Raw genomic sequence first — 14,732 nt, forward strand, 5'->3', positions numbered from 1 at the left:
CGTAATGTTTCGATTGTATTTCAGGCAGTGATTGCTTTTTATTTTCACGTGGTTTTTAAATTTCATGATATATTTCAAACAATGTGGAAATTACTTTTTAAGGCAATGATTCTATCGAATTTTTGGCAGTTATTCCTATTGATTTTTCAACAGTTCTTAAATCTGATATTTTTTATGCGTTATTACAATTATTTATTATAGATTTCAATTCACATTATTTTGTCGATCTTTTTTTTTCTTTCGAAAACGGATTTCATAATTATTTTTTTATTGTGATAATTATTTACAAAATGCGAAGGAAATAATTTGTGTGCCCCCGTCAACAAAATGTGAAAATAACACGCATAATATTAGAATAAAAAATTATTACATGTTTACAAAATTATAGTTCTTGTTGTAAACACAGAACTTTTGTTAATTATTTATTAAATTAGTAATCATTAATAGTTATTTAGTAGTTATTAATTAAATTAGTAACATATATGTTTGTTATTATTAAAAGTATCTTGCAGAAAGAGTTTAGTGCTAGAGAGTTTTGTCGCAGATAGCTCTAAAAAATTCTGCCACAGAGATGCTCTAAAACAGCGAATCTCAGCCACTTTTGTGTGCCGCCAAATGATAGAGCAAAAATTATGATACTTTTTTCTTTACGAGTAAAATTTAAAGTAAAGTAAAAATATAGATACATACATATACAGGGTTGACACCAAAAAAAAAAAAAAATGAAGAAAATAGTTGCCTAAATAAGAACAAAAATTCATCAAAAATATAACTAAAATTTTGTTAATGACTTAATTGTCATATACCATGATCCATTCTGTCAAGTTGGTGGCAAATAGGATAATTTTTATGTAAACAAAAATGTGTATATATATATATATATATATACATATATGTATATATATATACACACACACACACACACACACACACACACACACACACACACACACACACACACACACACACACACACACACACACACACACACACACACACACACACACACACACACACACACACACACACACACACACACACACACACACACACACACACACACACACACACACACACACACACACACACACACACACACACACACACACACACACACACACACACACACACACACACACACACACACACACACACACACACACACACACACACACACACACACACACACACACACACACACACACACACACACACACACACACACACACACACACACACACACACACACACACACACACACACACACACACACACACACACACACACACACACACACACACACACACACACACACACACACACACACACACACACACACACACACACACACACACACACACACACACACACACACACACACACACACACACACACACACACACACACACACACACACACACACACACACACACACACACACACACACAGGTACGCAAGAGCCTGCAACCGGGGACGCGTGTGCCGGTACCCGCGACCGAGGACCTCCGTTAATAATGGGTGTATTTTGATAAAATTTGGGTATATATATTCTAATACATGGTTGATAATAGTTTTATGCTCAAATTTGAAATATTTTTATTTTTTCGAAGTAGGCAATTTTGCAAGGTAAGCGAGGACTTCCATACACAACATACACACTTTACACAGCTAATCGAGGACCTTCAGTAGAAAAAGTCGCATAGCATGCATTTTCACAGAATTACTCTGTTCCAAGTCATTTAAATTTTAAATCATTTAGTTAGGAGATGCTTATACTTTGTGTTTTACATTTTATTTGAATGTTATTGCAAAAAAAATATATATTTCGTGTTTAGATGCTGAATTTTTTTAAAACCTTTTTGGTCCTAGAAATATGACAACTCGAATGAAAATTAATAACTATATGGCAAAATAGACTCTATTTTATAGCTTTTAAAAATTAAATTTTCTTAAAATTTAAGATACATCCCTTCAATTCTCAAATACCATACTTTTTCATTATTTTGCTTATGTTAGGGCACTAAACTCGGTCGCACATTAAAGCTCATCCAGATTCAGATCAATAAAAATAAACTTATTTGGGAAGTAAAGGCGGTCGGTGTGCGCAATGCAGAGTACAATGACAGTACCATTCCTATAAAACTGGTGTTCCTTGCGCATCACGGATATTTTGTTCTCATGATTTATAGTTTTTTTAAAATTTGTTTATTTAATTTGTTAATTTTTTTAAAATTTGTTTATGCTTGTCATTTTTTTAAATATTTAGTTAAGAAGTGTGTTAAATTTTTTATTGATGAAACTTATAACATGTCCATAACTAAAGTTGTTTTCAACTGCGAAGTAGCGAATGAAGAAAGGGGAATGCTTAAAGTATCAAAATCAAGGAAACTTTTAAATATTCTATTAGTTTCTTTTCCGAAAGCTAAATATGTGAATGTAAACCTCTTAAAATCTAAGATTTTTGTAAATCAGCAACCAAGGTGTTACTGCAAACATATAGAACAGCGAAATTATTTCTAATAAGAAGAGCAATGAACAAAAACTACTTATACATTCATTCAACTGTGTATTTCTACTATACACCCCGGCAACCGCGGACTTCTACTATACACCCCGGCAACCGCGGACTCCTGCAATACACGCCGGCAACTGAGGACTTTAAAAATGCATGTTTTAAAAATACAGGAACAAATTTAATGCGATCAATCACAGTGCTATTCTAACCGAACAAATGCTGTATGAGAGCCAAAAATTCTCAGATTAAATAAAAAAATGATTTTTTTTAAAAATTCCTTTCTCTGTGATTAGTCATTAACTGTGTTATTTTTCTGCTCTGAATCCCGAAACGAATACAACATATTTCCAACAACAGGTGGACAAATAGATTATACCATCTGGCTAGTCAAGAGGGGTTTCTTTTAAATACTCTCGCACAGAATCCGCTTCGAAAACCTATTGTATAGATCCCTTTTAAAAAATAAATGTACGTTTAAAAAGCAATGAAAATCAATGTTGAACGAATGAACCAGAAGTTAAAAAACTAAATATAAATAAATGATATTTTCAGGCATATTTTCGAATTTTCTAAGAATTGTTTAAAAAAATTTGAAGTAAATTCAGACTAATATATAACAATTCTAAAATCAGATATTTCAGCAACGTGCATTGAGTTGGCTAACAAAGTATTTCGGAGGGACACTATTAAGAAAATTTCAGTAGATCTCATAATTAGCTAAATATACTTTACGGGAAACACTAAATTTACTTCTTTTTATCATGCTTGAGTTAGAACAATTTAGATTCTGATTTAGAAATTTAAGTCGAAATCAGCATTTAATTAATATTTATGATGTATTCATCCATAATGAATTTAAACCTAAAATTGAAATTTTTCTTAGATGATCCAGTTATTTCAATTTATTTTAAAAACTACATTCATTAACGGTTGACTCAGCGATTAAATTACAACTTTCTAGCAATGTGATTAGAACATTCTAGTTAGTTTTTAACTATTATCTAAGTTCATTGCGACTAAACTTAGTGAATTCATTTAGCGGAATTAGTTATAAAAATAGGTTCGAGAAAATTTGCGGCTTCCCAAATTCGTTCGAAGATTTACATTAAGTCTTTCTATTTATTTATTTTAAAATTGATTCAAATTTAAACTGATTGCATAATCTTTGATAAGTTCAATCACAGATTCACTCCCTTGCCCAGTACGAGCCACTGACCCCTCTCCAATTCAGAAATACATTGATTTCGTCACAGATTTATAGCCGTATTGCAAATTTACCGGTCCTTCTAATCATTCATTAATTCATTTCCTATATTCCTAAATTATAGTAATTAGTTTATTTGTTCTTATTGATCACTCACTTACTAATACAAAATGCCTCTTGTTGAATAACTTTCGACTGAAAGATATTAAATGGTGTTATATTAGGGAATCAAGGATCATTAGAAATCAATATTGTTAATATACATCGTGCACATACCTAGGAACTTTTGAGATTTTTTCACATGAGACAATATAATTTTTAATCTAAATATTGATTATTAACCGAATTCAGAATGAGAAAGAACTTTTGCAGCCCGAAATACTCCAAGAGTATACGCACTAAAGAGTATGTATACATATGAATACAATATGTAATAAGAGTCTAACGTATAAAAAACCCATCCTTTGTGATTTTGGGCTACTAGAGAGAGAAAATTTTGATACCGTGGGTAGTGAAGAAAGAATCACGCGATTTACATCCTTAAGGGATTAAAAACAATATAATAGAAGATATAACTAATTTGATAGTTCAATAGTTTGTTGTTTTTCAACTTTAGAGAATCACATACCAATTTTTTGTAAACATTTCTAAAATTGTATTATTAAATTATCCAAAATTTAAAAATTATTTTAATAATCATCATGTAACTATAATTATTTTCATCTTATTAGTCAGTGTAATATATAGATAGCAAAAAACTCCCGACGAACACGAAAATTTAAAATTTTAGCTATTTATTACATTGCAGCAAGATCTTACCACTCCAGGTTTCCAGGTTTTTTTAGCAATAGTATGCGAACAAATATTAAATGAAAAAGATTGAAGGATTAATATTAAATAAATTAAAATAAAAATATGAAATAAAACAATAAATTTTGTTAATACTAAATTCATTCAAGAATTTCATTTAGGAATGCCAGCATAACAAAAGAATATTAAAAGGAAGATACTCATACTCATACTCGTGAAACAAAAGCATGCTAAAGAATAAAATCTTAACAATGTTAAAGACTAATAAAAAACATTACATTTTCTTTTCTTCTGCTGAGAGCATTCTGAGATATTAAAATCTGAGTCTGACTAATATAGAAAAGGAGTTTAATAATATCCAAAAATCAAAGTGGGAATATATTAACTAGCCGCAAAAACTGATTGTTGTGCTGGACTATTCTGCATCATTTGGTATAATGGAGTTGATTTGTTTATTAGCTTCTTTTGTTATCTAATTTTTTTTCTTGGAATAATATTGTCGCAGTTAGCAAGACAACCTACCCCTTTCTTATACACAATTATAAGTCAAAAATTATGAAACACAAAATTTACGTCATTCTAAATACCCATAGATCTAAATTCTAAGCGTCATTCTAAAAACACCTTACAGTTCACTACAAAAATCGCTAAACTTTCACGCTTCTAAGTCGTATAGTTTTTGAGAGCAAAACGTAGAGTAACAAAATGTTGAACATCCAAAACAGAAGCGTTGATTGAGATATTTATTATTTTTTTCCTCCAATGCACCATATTAGGTGAGCCAATGTTGCTCCCATAGTAAGGACAGATAGCACAGAAAATGAAAAAAACATCCTTGCCTTGTCCGGTATTCGAACCCAGAACCTTTCCGATGTAAGGAAGATGTTTTAACCCTTTGAAATAATTGCTTTTCAATATAATTGTTCCTTAATATAATTGTTTCCAACTGCATCAAAGGGTTAAGAAATAATTATTTCTTAATCCTTTGATCCAGATGGATCATCGGTGTCTCTTATGTATATATATTTTTAACGCTTTAATTACGATCAAAAATATATTTTGGTATTTTTTAAGTGTAAAAAACAGTTTAATAGTTACTAAAAAAAAGTCAGTTTATCGGATTTATATTTGGTTAAAAATATAAAATCCAAAAAATGTGGCCTGACATTTTTTTTTTATTCATGTTCAAAAATGTATGGATTATTAATTCTGTAAAGTAAAAAAAAGTTCTACGATGGCTAACTGTTTAGCTTAGATCTAATGACTTTAATTCAATACAACTGGTGTTTCATGTTGTTTTTTATTTCCAAAAATTATTAAAAGGCACGATATTATAATCATTTATTTTGTCCTAAATTAATACAAAATAATGAAAAAAGTATGAAATAAATAAGTCCGGCTCAAAAGAAAGACCTGGTCATCTTATTGTAGCTTAAAATGTGATAATTTCGTTGGGGGAAAAGTTTTAGCATTTTAATTGATGTATTAGGATTTTCAAATTTTCTTCACATGCTTTACATTATATAAACGTTTCTACTTTTTTAACAGTAGCTGCTAAATAGTTCCTGATTATTGGAATGTAAAAACATTATTATTTGAAGTTTTGCTTCCTAAGAACACGAAATTCATGCCTTTATATATGCTCTAAAGTTTGGTTGTAGGGATAAATTTCTGTGGGATTATTTGCAACTTTTTTTTTTTAGAAATGTTGAATTATTTTAATTAAAAATGATTTTTATTCAAAATAAAATGAAAGTTTTAAGACTTTTCATTCGAGAATTCAAATTTAGAGAAAAAAATACTAAATTTCATTTTGTGCATTGCCTTGCATATAGTGGAAATTTTTTTTTAATTACTTCGTAAGGGTCTATATTTTATTTCACTGTGAAAAAAATTTGATATCCTTATAAATAAAACACTATATATAAGATAAGATAAGATATAAGTAAAAGAAAAAAAAGATATTTTAGGAAATAAGATAACTAAAGCAACGTTTCCTTTTCCTTTCCTTGCCTTGCCTCCTGTTGTCTCCCTATAATTGCAATTTTTAATTGTTTTTTTTTTATTTCTTATGCTTTATAGTTAGCCATTTCTCTCACTGTCTTATATAAGTCTACAAAATATAGATGAGGACGTTTTTCATTTTTAACTAGTATTTTTTTAAATTATTCTAGTGCGCAGTATAGAAAAAGTAACTAGATAAAAAATAACTAATAATGATAACTAGAAAAACATAATAGTTTCGCTTAAAAATTATCTTTGAAAGGGTCTCGGATATTTAAAAAATTGTAGAAATAGTTGGGAAGTTTGGCGCTTCTAGAATTTTAATAATAATAAAATAAATTATAATAAAAAATCGAAACATTGATAAATACTGGCATTTTTATTTATAATTTTAAAGGTGTCGAAGCATTATTCATTAACAATTAGAATATTCAGTGTAAGGGAAAATGTTTACTGTTTGCATTTATGACAGAAAGGTCACTGTCCTTATATTATTTATCAGCTTGACCCTTCTCTTTGACGGTTCATTTTGAAAAGAGAGGGAAGTCTCCCCTCCCCCATGCTTTGGGGCAAAGAAAGGTTGGTGCCAGATGGACATGGATGGACCCTACTAGTTCCTGAAAAGATGATTCGGAGAAATTCCCGCGCTTTCTGCATTCCAGCTCTTTTTGTAGAAATAGGACACATGTACTGTACCCTTTGGAAATTCCTTTTCGTGAGACTTTCATATTACTTAAAACCGTGTGAATAAACATATATTTTCTTATTTGATGGAAAATTAGGAAAATCACTCTTTACACTTATATTTGTTTACTCGAATGCATTACTTTAACACAGCAATGAGAACAAAAATAAGAAAAGAAGCAACAAATTCCAGCTCATGTAACAAGTAGACATTTAAATTCCAACTTCAAAAATACATTAATAAAATGCCAATTTAACTTCTTCAAAAATAAATTGAATTATTGAAATGACTTAAAATTGAATTGTTGAAACTACAATTAGGAACGCTCAAACTCAGTCAACATAATTAAGCAAAAAGTTGTCATTTTTACTTCATTCTATACTAAAAATTTGTAAACTTATTAAATCAATCTAGATAGGATATTAATGTAAGGCAGAATACTGCTCTCATTGAATTGGTTAAGCACAAGTTTTTCACAACGCAAGAAATAATAGGTGCTAACATGCTCCTTGCAATTCTTTTTATTATTTATTTATTTAAAATTTTTTTATTTATAATAAATTTTTTTATTGATTTACTTATGTATTTATTTTACATATGCTCGCATTGAAGTTGAAGGAACTGCAAAAAGAAAAAAAAATGCAGGGGCAGCATGTGCATTTTCAGGGGGCATAAATTTGTATTTTTCAAGAAATATATTTGAGTGGTTAAATATTGACCAATGCCTCTGAAAATATCAGTAACAGTAGATTTTATTAAAAAAAAATTGGATCTTTGAACTTATAATTAATTTGAAAATTGAAGTAATGATTTTTAAAAAAATAACAATAATAATTTTAGCAGATTCTTAAGCTTTGAAAAAGAAATCATAGATAATTCTACAAGATATAATTTTAAAAGTACGGAGTATAAATAACGAAGCTCATTTAGATTTGCATACTTTTCTTCGAATTGAAATGTTTAGTCAAAATAAATGTAAATTATTTGATTTGAAAGTATTTAGACGCGACTGATCAGAGTATATAATTATTTTTCACATTTTAATAATTCTGAAAATTGTGTCACGCATAATCTTTTCCCCTACTGATTGTGACACTTTTCCCCAATAGGCTTGCCATTCTTGAACTGCATTGTAGCAGAATAGCCATTCTTGAACTGCATTGTAGCAGAATAAATAAATTCTTTTTAAGAATTAAAGAAACATAACTTTAAGTATTGTGGATCACATTTTAGCTGGCTGAATTTAAAGCTTGATGAGAAAAAGCTGAAAGGGGTTACGCTGCACCGAACGTCTAATAAAAAATCATATTAAGTAAAATAAAAGGAAAGACCATAGAAATATTTTGAACTTTATTTACGGAAGTCCTTCAGGGTACAAATGCTATCTTCGTGGGAGCGATTAAAATTTCAGTGAGTTACAATTCAAATAAGTTTCAAACTATTGTGGAAGTTTACACGTTGTTTCTACAAAATTTTCGCGTTTCACATGAAAGTTTCCTTGTTTAAAAACTAGTCGTTTTTATATAATCATGTTCATGATTTAGGAAGTTTTAATTCTTAACAGTTTAACTGGAATGAATAAAAATAGTAGTTTCAAGAATAAATATTACGATTAAAAAATTATTTTACAGTATTTAGTATAAATTGTAATGCTTCAACATATATTTTAGGAAATCTCCAGACTAAAATTTTTTGTATGTTAAAAAGATTGGGGGGAAATGATTACGATAAAATTAGAAACTATTATTATATTGTATTAACACAGGCTGGAAATAACAGAAAAACCAATTATGCGATAAATTATTAAGAATTGTAAATATGCGTAAATACTTTGACATTAAGTTGATAGAAAAACACTTTATTTTTTATTTTTTTTCTTATAAGAAGTACGCATAGTTTATTGTTTCGTTATTCATAAGTTGAAAATAATTTTTAGATTAAAAAAAGGCAAGTTAGAACGTTAAATCAAAAAATAATAATAATATTAGAGCAACATTCTCATAATATTTTTGCGGTGTTTCTTAAATTCAATATTTCAGAAAATAATTCTTGCATTCCTTAATTGTTAACAAATACTATACTTCACGCATATTAAAATATTAGTAGAAGTCTTACTTTAAAATTAAACTTCTTTGATGCTTATAGCTATCAAGTAGCTTTGATGCTTATAGCTATTCTACGTTTTTAAAAATTAGCAAAAATATGGCTTGTACATGTTTTATTGCTACAAATGTGTGTAGCAGAGCAACAACAATGTAACACTTTTTTGTAAAAAAAAAAAAATTTAAAAAAAAAAGAAAGAAGAAGAAGAAGAAAAGAGAAAAAACAGCTTTTACTGGGCTACTATGGACTATGGCTGATATGCAAAGTTATACTGTCTAAAACGGAAATAAGAAAAGTAAAAAAAAAATTTAAAAAAATGTTATTTAAAAAGTCACTTGGCTTTCAAACATAGTTTGAAAAAAAAAATGGATTTGTATTCCAGAAAAAACCCATTTACTAAGATTTTGTGGGGTAACTTCAGGTATTTGTTAGGTTTTTAAGAATTTTTTAAAATTTTTTTTTAACTAATTGAGTTTTTTTTATTCTTTAAATATGTCTCTTAAAATAAGTCTTGCTACATTAGTAAATAAATCGGAATAATTTAACTGTGTTAATTTAGCTATATTAAATAAAATCATTTCTAACTGTACATAACAAGATTTACAGTCGGGGAAATAGTATTTAAAATATAATTTTTATAAACTTTTGAACTCAAATTATTGAATTCCTTGATTCAATTTGCAAAAATCATAACTAACTGCACTTTTTTTTATATAAAACTATGCGAAGAATTCGTGTACTAAACATTAAATTTGTTCACCCCATTTATCTTATTAAAATTTTTTGAAGAAATTTTTCGAAATTTGCGTATTTTGTGAAAATCCTCCTGAGTCTTACTTGTATGATAGAAATTTTGGCATCTTTTAGTTTTAGCAGAGAAAGGAAATTTTGGAAAGCAATTTTTTATCACTCAAAAACGATTCAGCCGATTTCACTCAAAATTTCGTATTTTACGAATAACAACAACGTACTTTGAAAATGATGTACAAATTTGTATACCTCATGATTTAAACAATATTTGACCGTCAGTAATAGTGTGCAAAGATATTAAATAGTTCATGAGATATGGCATACTATGCAGAAAAGGAAATTAACATCATAGGACTTAAATTTTCGTTCGCTCTCTACATAAACTAATGTGACCATACGTAATCTAATTATCATACTGGTTTTTAGCCTCATGAAATATTGTGAATGCATAATAGTACGTGACACTGTACATTTAACAGTTTGAAATCAAATACGCGGTGTCGAAAACACAAATCCATTGCTAGAAGGTTTCTAGGGGCTGACGCAGATGCTACATCGCGACCCAAGCGGCAACGATTGTCAGAGGTATAATAATATTGATAATAAAGTAGGAATCCAACAGAAATTCAAACCAAACCAAAGATCTTGCTTTAAACAAGCAATGATTTTTCTGAGTAGTGATGGAATTACCGTAAGTTTCGTAACGTGAGCACTGCTTAGAACCTAGAAGACATGCCAACGCATATGCAGAAAGACATGCCATTGCTTGTCTCATCATCAGATTCTGAGCACGACTTAATGCCCATTTCCTTAGCATTTGGTTTCTCATCGTGCATGTGAAAATTATTAGAAACTGCTTCAAGAAAAACTTCTTGCTTGTTACAATAGGATATTCGCATGCAGTAAGAATGGCCCCTTAAATATGAAACTTCGGATAAAATCTTAAACAGGAAAATGATAATTTAATTTAAGCTTAGCATTTTCAAACTTCATCCAAAATGTGTCCATATTTTCTCTTCCAATGATAGAATCATAGTTTAATTTCATTTCGAACAGCCCTTGCGCGTGACTGTTGACGCAGTACCTACGTCAGACTCTAAGAAGTATCTAGTTAGGATTGTATTTCCAATTAGAGTTAACCAACCAGGTTATTATTTCTTCTAGTTTTGAATTACTTTGTATAATTTCAAAATGAGTTATTGTTTTTATTTTTATGAAGTCTTCTGACCGTAACTCTTTCAAAACGTGATTTATCACTCTATTAAAGTACATTAAATTGTATGAAGAATGGATGTACTATATTGTCGATAAAAAATATAAAATGTTCCAATAATGTGTAAGGAAAAGAAAATTACAAATGAATTTTATATTGCTTATTTTTCATTTAAGATAAGAGGATGTCGATGAAATAATGGATCAATCCATAAGGTCGTAATGGATCAATCCATAAGTAAAGTAAGATCGGATTAGTAATTTTTCAAATTTATTTATTTATAATTTTTAAATAGGCGTATCTTAGGAAAATTACCCAATTTTTTATCTCAAGTGTCTGTTTAGTGTCAGGTTTTAATTTTAAGGTCTTTAAAATGAAGAAATTCGGAGCAGACATCTCTGAAGCAGACTTTCTTTTCAAACGAGCTTAGCTTTTAAAATTTTATTGTGTATAAAATGTTCAGACAAATATAAAACAGTCGACTAATTAACGAAGAAATTTTCTTACAAAATTATTTTTTAACGCATCACACTAACATCGCAACATTACATCACCCTAATTTAATGTAAATCTAAAATCCAAGATTTTTAATAATGTAAATAAAGTTAATAAATAATGAAGTATTCCACAAGGATAAAAAAAATCAGAAAACTGGCTCTGTAATATTGTTGAATTTAAATTTCTCCTTAGTAGCAATTTTTTATTAACCTTCGTAAACCGTGTTGTTACGGCAGGATGACTAGTCCAGAAATATTTAAAAAATGCTGTTGTTTAAAATTTCACCAATTTCAATTCCACTTTCAAAATAAGATTTTAACATACATATTTGATTTACGACTATTTTTTTTTATTTTATTAAAATGAAAAGTTTTGTTTCGTTTAATATTTTCTTTCACTTTGTGAAATTTTCCAGACTCTTGCAATCCTGTGATAACTTCAAGCGCACATTGCGCAAAATGAAATTGCGAATTCAATGAATAACTTCGGGCTAGTGGTTACAATTTTATGTGCTAGGATTATTCAGTATTGAGAGCTAGTTAAGCATAGACTATATTTTAAGTTTTGAAATTAGATACAAAAACTTACTTTCTCTGAATAAGTATACCCTTTCTTAAATCGGATTTGGATTTCTGATGAATTTCTGAAGATATGGAGGGTATTCTTAGCTGACCAGCGTCCTCAGAAAACTAAATAAAACTTTTGCTAAAATTTTAAAAAATGTGCATTTGAAAACCCAATGATTAACCTTTGCAATTAAATAATCTGAGAACAGAAGCCCCTCGTCGAGAGTGTCTGAAAAAGATGTATATATTTTTGAAACAATTGAAAAGGTAAAAGGATAAATTTTAGAATGTTCTTTTAAAAAAATTTTCTACCAGTTTAGTTTTTTTGAGGACACTGGTCACCTTGTAGCCACTATGGAAAATATGGCCCTCATAGCTTAAGTAGGAATGCAATCTTTAACGTTAATTTTTTTTTACGTGTCTTGTTATATCTCGAGAAGTTTTTAAGCTATTCGAAAAGTTTTTACACACATTCATAAAAATCTTTATTCGAAGATAATTTCAAGTAATTATGAGTACCTAAATGTTCGATGAATCTTATTTTGTGTCATATATTTGAATTAAAAAGTAAATTAAATTAGATTTTAATTTTAAGGTTTTTACAAAATTTGGAGAAAAAAAATATTAAAAATTAACTTTAATAAGTATGCTTTTCATGCTAAAGCATTGTGACGAAAATAAAAATAATAATATAAAAAAATAATAATGTCAAATAAACTGAAAATAATGAAATATTAATAATAAAATAAACTAATAATATAAAAATAATATTATAAATTATAAAAGCATTAAAAAACTGGTCTCCAAAAGCCCTCTTGGCATTTGTTTGGAAACAATTCTTAGGGGGTCGGGAGTCAAGAACCAGTTTTACTCTCCCCTCAACTAGGAGGAGGAGGGAGTGTTACTTCCGCGTCATTGTAAAGAGTATAGTAGTCTGAGAATAAAATAATAGAGAAAAGAGGATACCCTTTTACTACCCGCTAAACATTTTTATTTGGTAAAATATGCATGGAATACGTAGAGTTTGTTTGAAATGCATTATTATCAAAATGATAATATTATATCTAATAAAAAGAGATAAACTGAAAACTGTCGAGATCTGTACTTGGGTATTAATAAAACATGATTTCTTTAGAGAAAATTTCTTGAATGTTTCTCATCTAGTTTTTATGATATATTTTAATTTTTATAAGTTGTTTTACTTATTCTTCTGCTTTATGAAGTATTTAAATTAAACACTTTTTAACCCAACTCTTCAGAGTTGTTTTGAAAATTAAAAGAATCAAACAAAAAGAGTGAATAAATTAATTAAATAACTACGATAGTTGCTTAATTAAGTAAACACGTAGTTGTTGACATGGAATGATTGAATAAAAATGGTTTTTAAATGGTCGCAAAATAAGTAATGAAAAATTCTTTAACTTGTACAAAGAATTTTGTTTTATTTGAAAACTATATAGGAGATAGTATCAGTGGTTCTTACTTCTTCTATGTTGCGAATTATATGATGCGTTTAAATTTTTGTAATAAAAATAAAATTAAAAAAATTACATTTTAATTTTCTGTTTTAAGGTTAGGAGAATTTTTAATTTTCTGTTTTAAGGTTAAATATCGAAATAGTGTACTCGTAATGTTCGGCTTTTTCCTAATGAAACGAAGCAATGTGTTATAAAAAAGTAATAAAAAGAATCATTTACTTTATTATTTTTTTAAAAAAAGATACGTAATGTGCGAATTTATTATGGACAATGTAGCTAGTTCATGACTTATTTAAAAACTTGCTTGAAAACTTTAAAAAGATAGCTCTTAGAAAAACGCGTTTGAATTAGAATATTATAGCATCTAACATAAGAGTAACATAGAACATCTCTCATCAAATTGATAGTTTTTAATGAAGAGATAAGCTCACCAACTAAATATCTTAAAACTATTAATAAAATTAAAAAAAAAAAGAGCATATCATTCGTAGGTCGAAAATTTCATGTGTAGTAATTTTTTGTTAAAGATTGTTATTAACACTAGAAAGACGGAAAATTAGTATGTACCTATATTGCCGAAAAGCAGTCAAAATGACTAAATTGTGAATGCGTCAATAAATTTGTTTAAAATTAATTTTTAACATTTTTCATATTATTTACAATTATGAAACAAGTTATTAGTAAATATTAACAATAAAAAAATTTATATGTTGTTCAAAAAGTCACAAAATTCTTAGAAATTGAGTCATTTTATATGACATTGTTTTTCGAATTGAAATTAAAAGCAGTCAAAATGACTTCCTTAGGCAATCTAGTGTTAATTAAAGATTGTGATTAATTTTTTGTTAATATTTTTTTGAAACATAAAATATTTACCACTAAGATATATTGGTTTCATGCTTTCAC

General features: G+C 28.4%; 1 protein-coding gene across 14 annotated transcripts in view; it reads right to left on the reverse strand.

Annotated features, from left to right (window-relative positions):
* The window catches only part of Pak (serine/threonine-protein kinase PAK 3-like protein), a 95,844-nt gene that overhangs the window by 35,479 nt on the left and 45,633 nt on the right, over positions 1 to 14,732 (reverse strand). The window lies entirely within an intron of this gene.

This window comes from Parasteatoda tepidariorum, chromosome 1 (genome assembly GCF_982258835.1).
Source record: "Parasteatoda tepidariorum strain Cologne lab strain chromosome 1, Ptep-v5.0, whole genome shotgun sequence".
Taxonomy (NCBI): Eukaryota; Metazoa; Arthropoda; class Arachnida; order Araneae; family Theridiidae; genus Parasteatoda; species Parasteatoda tepidariorum.